This window comes from Carlito syrichta, unplaced genomic scaffold (genome assembly GCF_000164805.1).
Source record: "Carlito syrichta isolate Samal-C Ts95f unplaced genomic scaffold, Tarsius_syrichta-2.0.1 Scaffold316366, whole genome shotgun sequence".
Taxonomy (NCBI): domain Eukaryota; kingdom Metazoa; phylum Chordata; class Mammalia; order Primates; family Tarsiidae; genus Carlito; species Carlito syrichta.
Window position 1 is genome coordinate 90,441 of NW_007260462.1, and position 10,293 is coordinate 100,733.

Sequence of the window (10,293 nt, forward strand, 5' to 3'; positions counted from 1 at the left end):
CGTGTATATGTACCACATTTTTAAAATCCAGTCCTCTTTTGATGGGCAGCATGGCTGCTTTCAGGTTCTTGCTATTGTGAACAATGCTGCAATAAACATACGTGTGCAGGTATCTTTTTTTTAGAGTGATTTGAGTTCTTCAGGATATATTCCCAGTAAGGGGATTGCAGAGTGATATGGGAGGTTGATATTTAGAGCTTTTAGGAATTGCCACACTGCTTTCCACAGAGGTTGCACTAGTTTACACTCCCACCAACAGTATAGCAGTGTTCCCTTTTCGCCATACTCTCTCCAGCAGCTGTTATTTTTTGAGTTGTTGATAACTGCCATTCTGACTGGAGGGATATTTTATAATCATGAAATAGTCAATACCACATTTTATCATACATTTGTAAATGAACAATTTGACAATACAATTGTAAATGTATGAGACCTAATAACTGATCCTTAAAATAATATGAGCTGAAAATGTTAAAATTGAAAGAATTAGAAAACTTATACTACTAGTTGTATTTCAATAGCCTAATCTTCTTTACTCATAGAAAAACTAGATAGAAAATCAAGAAAGAAATAAAATACTTGAATGACTCTGTTTGTCAACTGATATATATGCCATGCACCACTCCCTCAATGAACTGCAGGACACCCAAACTTTTCACATGGAACAGTGCACATGGAACAGTGTTCAGTATAGACCATGCTGGAAGCAGAATTTTAAGATGACGCCTACTAACCATCACCCTTGCATCCCTGGCCAATTCTTTATTTCAACCATGTGACTTCACAAGCAGGGAACCCATTCACATACACCATGTTCAATTCCAGATCCAAGGAAACTGTGAAATAATAAATTTAGATAACATCGAACCACTAAGTCTGTGGCTATTTATTTATTCCATAGCAGTAGAAAACTAATACAAAGCACATATGTTTGGGGAATTCTCAGATAAGCAGATTTTAAATTACTCACTGTTAAATTAACCACAGGTAAAGAAATCACTGGGGGAATTAGAAAATATTATGAATTGAATAAGAAAGAAAAAAAGCACACAAAAATATATGGAATACAGTTGAAGTATAACTTAAATGGAAGGGACTAGGGTTCGAAATGTATAGCTTTAAAGCTGTAAATACACTATATTGAAAACAAAATGGCCTCAATCAATAACCCGAGTGCCCTCTTTAAAATAGTTCTTTTTTTTAAAAAAAAGGAAGGCAAACTAAATTTAAAGTAAACAGAAATATGGAAATAATTTGGATTAGAGTGGAAATTTAAAAAGAAAAATAATAGAGAAAAATCAATGAAATCAAAAGTTTGTTCTTTGAAAAGATCAACAAAATTGGCATAATTTATTTAGACTGATCAAGCATGTATAAGAAAAAAGACACATTATCAAATGAGTTATAATAGAAGATTGCTATTGACTCTACAGAAATAAAAAGGATTATAAAGGAATACAATGAACAACTTTATGCCAACCTTTACACAATTAAATGAAATTTTTAAAAAGGACATAAATTGCTACAAGTGGCCCAAGAAGAATTAGAAAATATGACTAGATCTGTAACAATTGCAATTGTATTAAAAAAACTTCTCAGCAAGTAAAGTTACATTTCAGCTTCTCTTTCAAAATTGCATCCCCACCTTTCATCTACTCAAATGATACCAATTCTAGGCATCTGGAAACATCCATAAAATCCATCAATGATCTACAACCAGTGTTTTTTACAACACCAGTATTTTTCTACGACACCAGTTCTATAAAAGTGAGTTGGTTTCTTTGTGTGTATCAGAAGCTGAGGTTTCTTGGTTGTGGCCACAATGTGATGTTTGCATTTTAGATTTACAAAGATTCATCATGTGTCCCCTTGCAATTTGGGGCTTCTGAGCTGAGTATTCCAGTTTTCAACATTGACCTTAGTGATTACAAGAATTCCTTTTATATTTTGATAAATCGACTTGGTTTGACTAATTTCTACTTGTATGATCTACTCAACTTCTATTTTTTTCCTAATTATAAAATACAGATGAAAAGTAGATCTGTAAGTCATATAAGGATTGGAAGATAAAGCTGAACAACATTTATCACACTTAATTAGTTAAATGTTGGTTGCATACCCATTCTCCCCTAAGATTTGGTTAAGGGAATTGGGGTCATTATTCTCATCTTGCAGAAGTGTACTCTGTGAAGAATAAGAGGGTTTGACACAGGGAAGGGACTAGGGTTCGAAGTTATCTTTTTTGATAGGAGCACTTTAAAAACATCTAGAATTAATTAGTATAAATATTATAATTCTAAGGAATTCTAGTCCAAATTTTAAAAAATGAAGTGAAAACTGAAATACTGTGACATAAATATTATCAGAGAAGTTCAGGAGGTTGTTAAGATATCTGTATTCAAAGTCACAACCAGTCCTATATACATTGGGAGAGCGCCACCCACTCAGTTCTGTTCACATATGCAAGTTTCCTCACTCAGATGAAGGGAATAGGGGTGGGACTTTTTTCCCTGTGCCATGTGTCTTTGGGCTCATGGATAATGTCTCTTTTACATTGCCCTTTTGCTGAAAGGAAAACCAAGGCCAGGAAACCTAGATCTTGCCATTGCTGCTTATATTGGTCCTGCTGATTTTTGGATTGTACCAATAAACGTGTTCTAGATAACCATTTTTTTAAAATATCTGTATTTCTGAGCACTGTAGCTTGTTGATTAGTTTCTGATACTATCACATGCCAGAACTTATCTCTACTGGCCTTATGACTAGCCTAGAAATGAAGAAGCCTAGAGTGACAGTCGTTTCTCTAAGGAGGTGACTCAGTGTAAGATATGCATACACAAGATTGCAAACAAGGGCAGCTTACAACCGAGAAGCCTTGGATAGACCTCAAGGTAGGCATAGCTCATTTTTAGTTTTATCGATTCTGGTTGAACTTGGCCTCGACTCTGCTTGATTCCGGGCTGGGAACATGCAAAACCCCTGGGCTGGAAGCAGATCCAGGCTGGAGGGGTGAGGAATTGGGGTGAAGTAAAAACTTCCCCTTTCCCTGACAACACAGAGTTGTTCTGTCATTGTTTTCTCTTTACTGTTGTTTAGTGGTGGTGTATACACAGACAAAACTGTAACAGATACTTCTTTGCCTACTCCCAGGTATTATTTGCTTCAGTGTTGCAAAATAAAAGTGAATAAATCTTTGCAGGTAGAGTTGAAGCCCCAACCCTGAGCCTCATCTGATTTTTCTCTCTTCTTAACTCAAAGTCAATCATGATCTTGAATTTGATTTGTCTTCCTTTCATCCATCCAAAATTTTTTTAACTTTTAAAATTAAAGATATGGGGTACAATTCAGGATTATGTATACAAATATTCATTATGCAGGTATCCTTGTTGATGACGTGTGTCCTCCCTCGCCTGGCAGTTTCCCACTACTGCCAATCCCTTTTTTTATAGTATAATGATAATTGTTCAAGGTCCTCTTATGAGTGAGAACATATGGTACTCTGTTTTTTTTTCTGTGATAGATCACTGAGTATAATAGACTCTAAATTCATCCAAGTTGCTGCAAAGTCCATATGTTTGTCCTTCTTTATGGCTGTGTAATATTCCATTGTGTATATGTACCAAATTTTTTAATCCAATCCAGTTTTGACGGGAAGCATGGTTGATTCCATGTTTTTGCTATTGTGAATAGTGCTGCAATAAGCACGCATGTGCAGGTATCTTTTTTGTAGAATAATTTGAAAAATTTTTACCACATGTATATGTGATCATTATATGTGATCACTACATATAATAGAGTAGTGCTTATTTTAAAATTAAAAAGTTTTGAAAAGTAAGATTATTTTCTTCACCAGAAGTACAACACATCATTTTATTAGATTCTGAAATCCACAGACAGAAAGGCGTCTCACACAGGTAAGTTTATGATTATATACTCAAAAGTAATTCAGGACATTTCTTTATTTGTTTGTTTTTGAGTTGGAGTCTCACTCTGCTGCCCAGACTGGAGTGCAGTGGCTGCTCCCGGCCACCACAGCCTCGACCTGCTGAGCTCCTGCGATCCTTCCGCCTCAGCCTTCCGAGTAGCCAGAATTACAGGCGCGCGCTGCCACGCTCGGCTGATCTTTGATTTATTGTAGAGATGAGGTCTCGCTGCCCAGGCGGGTCTTGAACCCGCGGGCTCAGACAATCCACTCACCTCAGCCTCCCAAAGGTGTGGGATTACAGGCTAAGCCACTGAGCCCGGCTTCAGGACATTTCTAATGCAATATGTGTCACCATAAATTCTGTTTGTCCTTTGCACACAATTTTATAATTGATTTATAAAATTATTCATTGTTTTTATTTTAGGATTTTAGCAATAGATTCAAGATTTCTTTTAATTAAAAAATTAATTCTTTTAATAATTGCTCTCACAGTGTATGTCAAGTGAAGTTCTGAATGTTAAAGACCCATACACACACAAGAAATTGAATAAAAGCATAAAAATGAAATTGAATAATGTTAGAGACACACAGGAAAAGGAAATCTATATTGCTAGGACATCACAGAGGAAGAAAGAAAAATGTTTTTATAATTTTATAGCTAATTTGAAATATTTTGCAAGTGTCTCATTTAATCCTTAGACTTTTTTGAGTGAAATTATCATTCCCTGATAAGTCCAGGCATTTCTACTGACAAGGTAAATAGATTAAATCATTTTGACATGCAATTTGGAATGAGTAATGCATGATATAACAACATCCTTATGCTTTGATCCAGTAATACACGCATGGAAATTTGTAAATTTACATGTTACATGGGTATTTATTTACAATAACACAAATATCACCTAAATATATAACTTTTGAGGATGGCTAACAAGTTATACTTTTATCATTTATAACAAATATCATATAGACATAAAATCATGATTAAGAAGAGATATGAAAACATTTTTAATATATAATGCTAAGTGTAAAAAATCTAGGTAAAAGTATGCACATAAACTATAATTAAACTCTCTGAAATATGTATGCAACAAATATTGGAATGGGATGAAGACAAATGCTGCTACTTGTGTTTTGTTAATGGAATTATAGGTGAGTTTTTATCTATTCATCACAATTGCAGTAACATTATAATGTATTTATTATATTAAGTATACAAAAATAGTTGTGCACTTTGAAGAAAAAAACAACAAGACTGAGAAGGCAAGGTCAGTAGAATGAGTTTCATTCTGTTTTATTCTGAAAATGAATCACATTGGAATTTTAGCCAAAGTTGTGAAAAAAATAAGAGAACAGCTTGAATTGCTGTCATTTTGAGGAAAAGGGAAATGAAATGGTCATACTCATTATGTTTCTGACTGCTTATTAAATAATTTTGGTAGATTATCTCGAAAACACTATGTGACAAAATCTTTGTGGGATGAAATAAGCTTTGCTGTCCCTAAATCACAGTTGAAGAAACGACAAGGCAGAGAATAAAAGTGAATCATTTGAAGTCACACAGAAAGAGGGAAAGCTGAGATTTTCTTTACTGCAGTTTGCCTGACTTTTAGGTATGTGTTCTTTCAACTCAATCCACTGCCTTTTTCAAGTAGTCAGGAAACTAAATAGATGCATCCTCTCCACAATGGTGAGCACCTACCATTGTGGTGGGAATGAGACTGGTGGGAATGTGGACGTGGGAATGAGACTGGTCCAGCTCCAGGGGCACTCCACCTGACTCCTTACTGTCTGTCTCCCTCTCCAGGGCTCCAGAGTTCTATGTTCCATTGATTTTCTCTGGCAGGACTTTAGGACCAATCCTTCCAGGTCTCAAGTAAGAGTTGCTTATTGTCTCCTGGTAGATTTGCTGAAAGCTGAGTTAGCAAGTTTTCCGTGTAATGCATTTTATGTTTTTCTCCTCCTATTAGACATAATCCTTTCAGGGCCAGGAAGCGCAGTGACTCCTTTTTAAAACTACTTCTCAGAAATGTGCTCAACATCGTGCACATTGGGAGTGATAAGTCTTAGCTATGGATTTTGACAACTTGAGATCTTTTACAGAATGAACAACACCGTTGGTACTGGTGGAATTGCTGAGGGCTTTCCAATAAAAAAGATTCGAGGCATTCAGGAGAGACAAGCAGACACATCTGATTTTGCTCACTATCCACACAGCAAGCTGCATAATTTCTTTAAAAAGAACTTACGATCCCTGGGTGTAAGTGATTGTTAGTCCTCTAGATATGTGGGAGTGAACATGGAAAATTAAAGGGTCTGTAACTGTATTTGGGGTGAATTATGTCATGCCAGTTTATAAGACTAGATAAAAATAAACCAAGAAAATAAAGCCGAGAATATTTTTAGTTCAAATGTCTTGGTTTGAAGACATTCTAGGATGCCAGAGATAAAACAAAGAAACCTTTTTCAAACATTATGTCCTCATGAGGCAATATCCACTCATAGGTGTTGGTAAACTGGCATCTATTTGGGTTTCATACTTCTAAGGACTATTTTCAAGGGACAGTGAAAATAGAAAAGACAAAGTGATTTATATGTGACCTTGAGTTGAGAGAATAAATCTCTAATGTAAAGAGTTCCTACTTCATTACCTGTTGGGAGCTGGCCATGGAGGCCCGCCTGAGCGTTAGGGATTCAGGTGGGCTGCGAACCCTGAGACCACCAGGTTGTGTTCAGGAGCTGAAGGCCCATTCCCTCCTCCCTTCTTTGTTGTTTGGCATGACCCACTAGCAGGGACTTTGATGATCTAAGCATGAAGTTCTGAGAGCATGACAGGCATGGCTGACTCTAGGGATCCATAAGTGTAATCTTGAAAATAATTCAGTACCTCATAACATTTTTCATGAAATCAACATTAATTACATACACACCGACATGTTCATGTGCTCGTGTACTTATACTTTTATAAAGGTGCATATAATCTCCCACATAGCCACACGTGTGTTCTGCCAGACACAGATGCTGCCAAACCTTCTTAACTGGTGGCCTTGCTACAGTCCCAAATCCGCTGTGCTGATATTTCTGTTTCAATGTTCCTAGGACAAAAGAGAGAGAAATGTATTTCACTGGGTTCATAGATGATATTTCATTTCTTTTATGGAATAACCCTCTTTCCTACTCCTTCTCAAAATCCTGCAGATACTGGCACTGATTGTTAGCTGCACAAATGTCTCATGAGACAAAATCACTCTGTATTTTGTAGTGGGTCCAGATACGACTGAAATTGCTCTGTCCCTATAGACCTAGGCTATCGTGAAGACATTGGCTGGATGGTGTGAATTAACTTTGGCCCTACTGACATTCTGGGATGAATAATCCTTTGTTGTCAGGGAATGTTCTGTGCACTGTAGATGGTCAGCAACATCCCTGGACTCTATCCACCAGATGCTAGTAGTTCCACACTAGCCACAGCTGTGATAATCAAAATGCCTTCATCCGTTATCAAATGTTCCTTGGGGGTCAAAACCACTGCTAGCTGAGAGCCACTGGATTAGACAGAACATTGCAAAGATCAATTGATGAGAACATACAAAAAAAAATCAGGGTTTAGCTGAAACAATTGTGGTTGTTATACTGTCATCTTTCCAGGCTTCTTTACTAAGTTGCTTGAATAGATCAAATTCTGAAGATCCTTATCAAGATTTAGTGACTCAACCTGAAGCTTATGAAGACTTAGCACTGTAAGATATAGATTCTGTTGACTATGATCCATGAAACACCATTATAATACTTTAATTACAAGGATGTACACTGGATTCTTCAGAGCAACCAAAATCAGATTTTGATAGAAGTCTTCTACATATATTCCCCTCTGTGTGTCTTTCTTTATGCAATTTCACACACACATGCACAATTAGCTCAGGTATGGGCTTTATTTTTATGGTTAACAAGCAAATGTCAGTATCTGTACTCCACACATCCATGGGTCTCTTTCCAGCTGGATTATCTATGGCAATTTCTAAGCGAATTTTAGTTCTTAGCTCTCACAGAGAAATTTGTTGTGACCCTCTTACATCCTTAGAAACTGTCCCTTTTTGAATGGCAGTACACTCAAATTAAGAGTGTCTGTACAGATAGTTTGGATGAGGAGTGGTATGACATTTGATATTTAATCCAATCCAAATGCCTTCAACTCTTTAATGTTGCATCTCTTTCTTGTTTTTGTCAAGGTGAACTTGAAAAAAATGGAGTGGGATACAAAATGTATGTGAACACACTCTAATGTATGACATACAATAAAAACCAAATGCAATGTCATTATGATTCCAATGTCGATTTTATCATTCTGCTACCCAACTAGGTTGCTTTAATTCTTTTTCTTTTTGATAAGCCATTACATAAGTTTTGGTTTCCCACAGGTTCTGAGACCAGGATTTGAGTGCCCATATTTTGTTTGAGAAGTGAAGGAAAATATCAGTTAGGAAGAAAAGAAGTTAGAAGAGACCCAGATGAAAAAGTGTGATTGTTGGCTGGGATTACCATAACAAAGTACCACAGTCTGGGTGACTTAAATACATAAACGTATTTCCTCACAGTTCTGCAAGCTAGAAGTCTCAGATCGAAATGTTACCAGAGTTGCTTTCTTTAGAGATCTCTCTCCTTGGCTGGCTGATAGTTTACTACTCCCTGTGACTTCACTTTCTGTTTCCTCTGTGTGTGTTTTTGTTCTAATATCCCCTTCTCATGAGCACACCTGTCATATTGGATTCGAGTTCACCAATATTATCTCATTTAACTTAATAATCTCTTGAGAGACCCGATCTCCAAATATGGTTACATTCTGAGATACTGGGAGGAAGGATTTCAATATACAAATTGTGGGAGAGAAAATTCAGGTGATAATAGAAAGAAATACAACCAATAAGATATACATTATCAATCCAATTCTACCTGTGTGTAAAGTAGATCTTACTCTGGAAGAAAAACTCTGAGAATTGTATTCATATACGAGCTCCTATTTCGTTTTTTTTTTTCCTGATACATACTATTTGTACAAAGTTATAGGGTATATGTGATATTTTGTTACATGCATAGAGTGTGCAATGATTAAGTCGGTGTATTTAGGGTATCCATCACCTCGAATATGTATCATTTCTATGAGTTGGGGACATTCCAGTCCTGCCTTCTAGCTATTTTGAAATATCTAAAACATTGTGGTTAACTATTCACTCTACTCTTCTGTTGAACATTAGAACTTATTCCTTTTATCTGACTGTATATTTATACTTATTAACCAAGCTCTCGTAATCTCCCCCTCTCACCTACTCATCCATCCCAGTCTCTAACATATAACATTTTACTATCCAACTCCATGAGATCATTTTATTTTAGCTCCCACATATGAGTAAAGACATACAATCTTTCTTGCTGTGCCTGACATATTTCACTTGCATAATGACCTCCAATTCTATCCATGTTGCTGCAAATGACAGGATTTCATTGTTTTTTTTATGAGTGAATAGTATTCCATTCTGTGTGGATGTGTGCCTGCACACACATATATGATTCTCTTTATTCATTCATTCATTGATAGATACTTGGGTGATTCAATATCTTTGTTATTGTGAGTAGTGCTGCAATAAGAATGGGGGTGTAAGTATCCTTTTGATATACCGATTTCCTTTCCTTTGGATAAATACCCACAAGTGGAATTGCTGGATCACATGTTAATTCTGCACTCAGTTTTTTTTCAGGAATCGCAATACTGTTTTTCATATTGGCAGTATCAATTTATATTCTCACCATGGTGTATAAGAGTTCCCCTTTTTTTGCATCTTCGTCAATATCTGTTTGCTTTGTCTTTTTAATAATATCCATTCCAATTGGGGTAAAATGATATCTCCTTGTGGTTTTGACTTGCATTTCCCTGATGATTCGTGATGTTGAACATCTTTTTCACATACTTGTTGGCATATGTTTTCTTTTGAAAAATGTCTATTCATGTCTTTTGTCCACTTTCTTTTTTTTTTTTTAATTTTTACATTTAAAGATGTGGGGTACAATTCAGGGTTAGGTATACAAATGTTCACTATGTAGGTACCCTTGCTAATGAGGTGTGTCCCCCTCCTCTGGCAGTTTCCCACTACAGCCAATCCCTTTCTTATAGTATTACAATAGTTGCTCAAGGTCCGCTAATGAGTGAGAACTTGGTTCTTTTCTTTTGTGATAGATCACTCAGTATTATAGCCTGTCGGTGACCTGCACTGACCAAAGGGGGGTTAGGACCGCACCGGTGAATCAGAACGGAGAGAAGAAACCACACAGAGGCAGCTCTTCTGGGAACAGTCTGGCCAAGACTGAAGCCA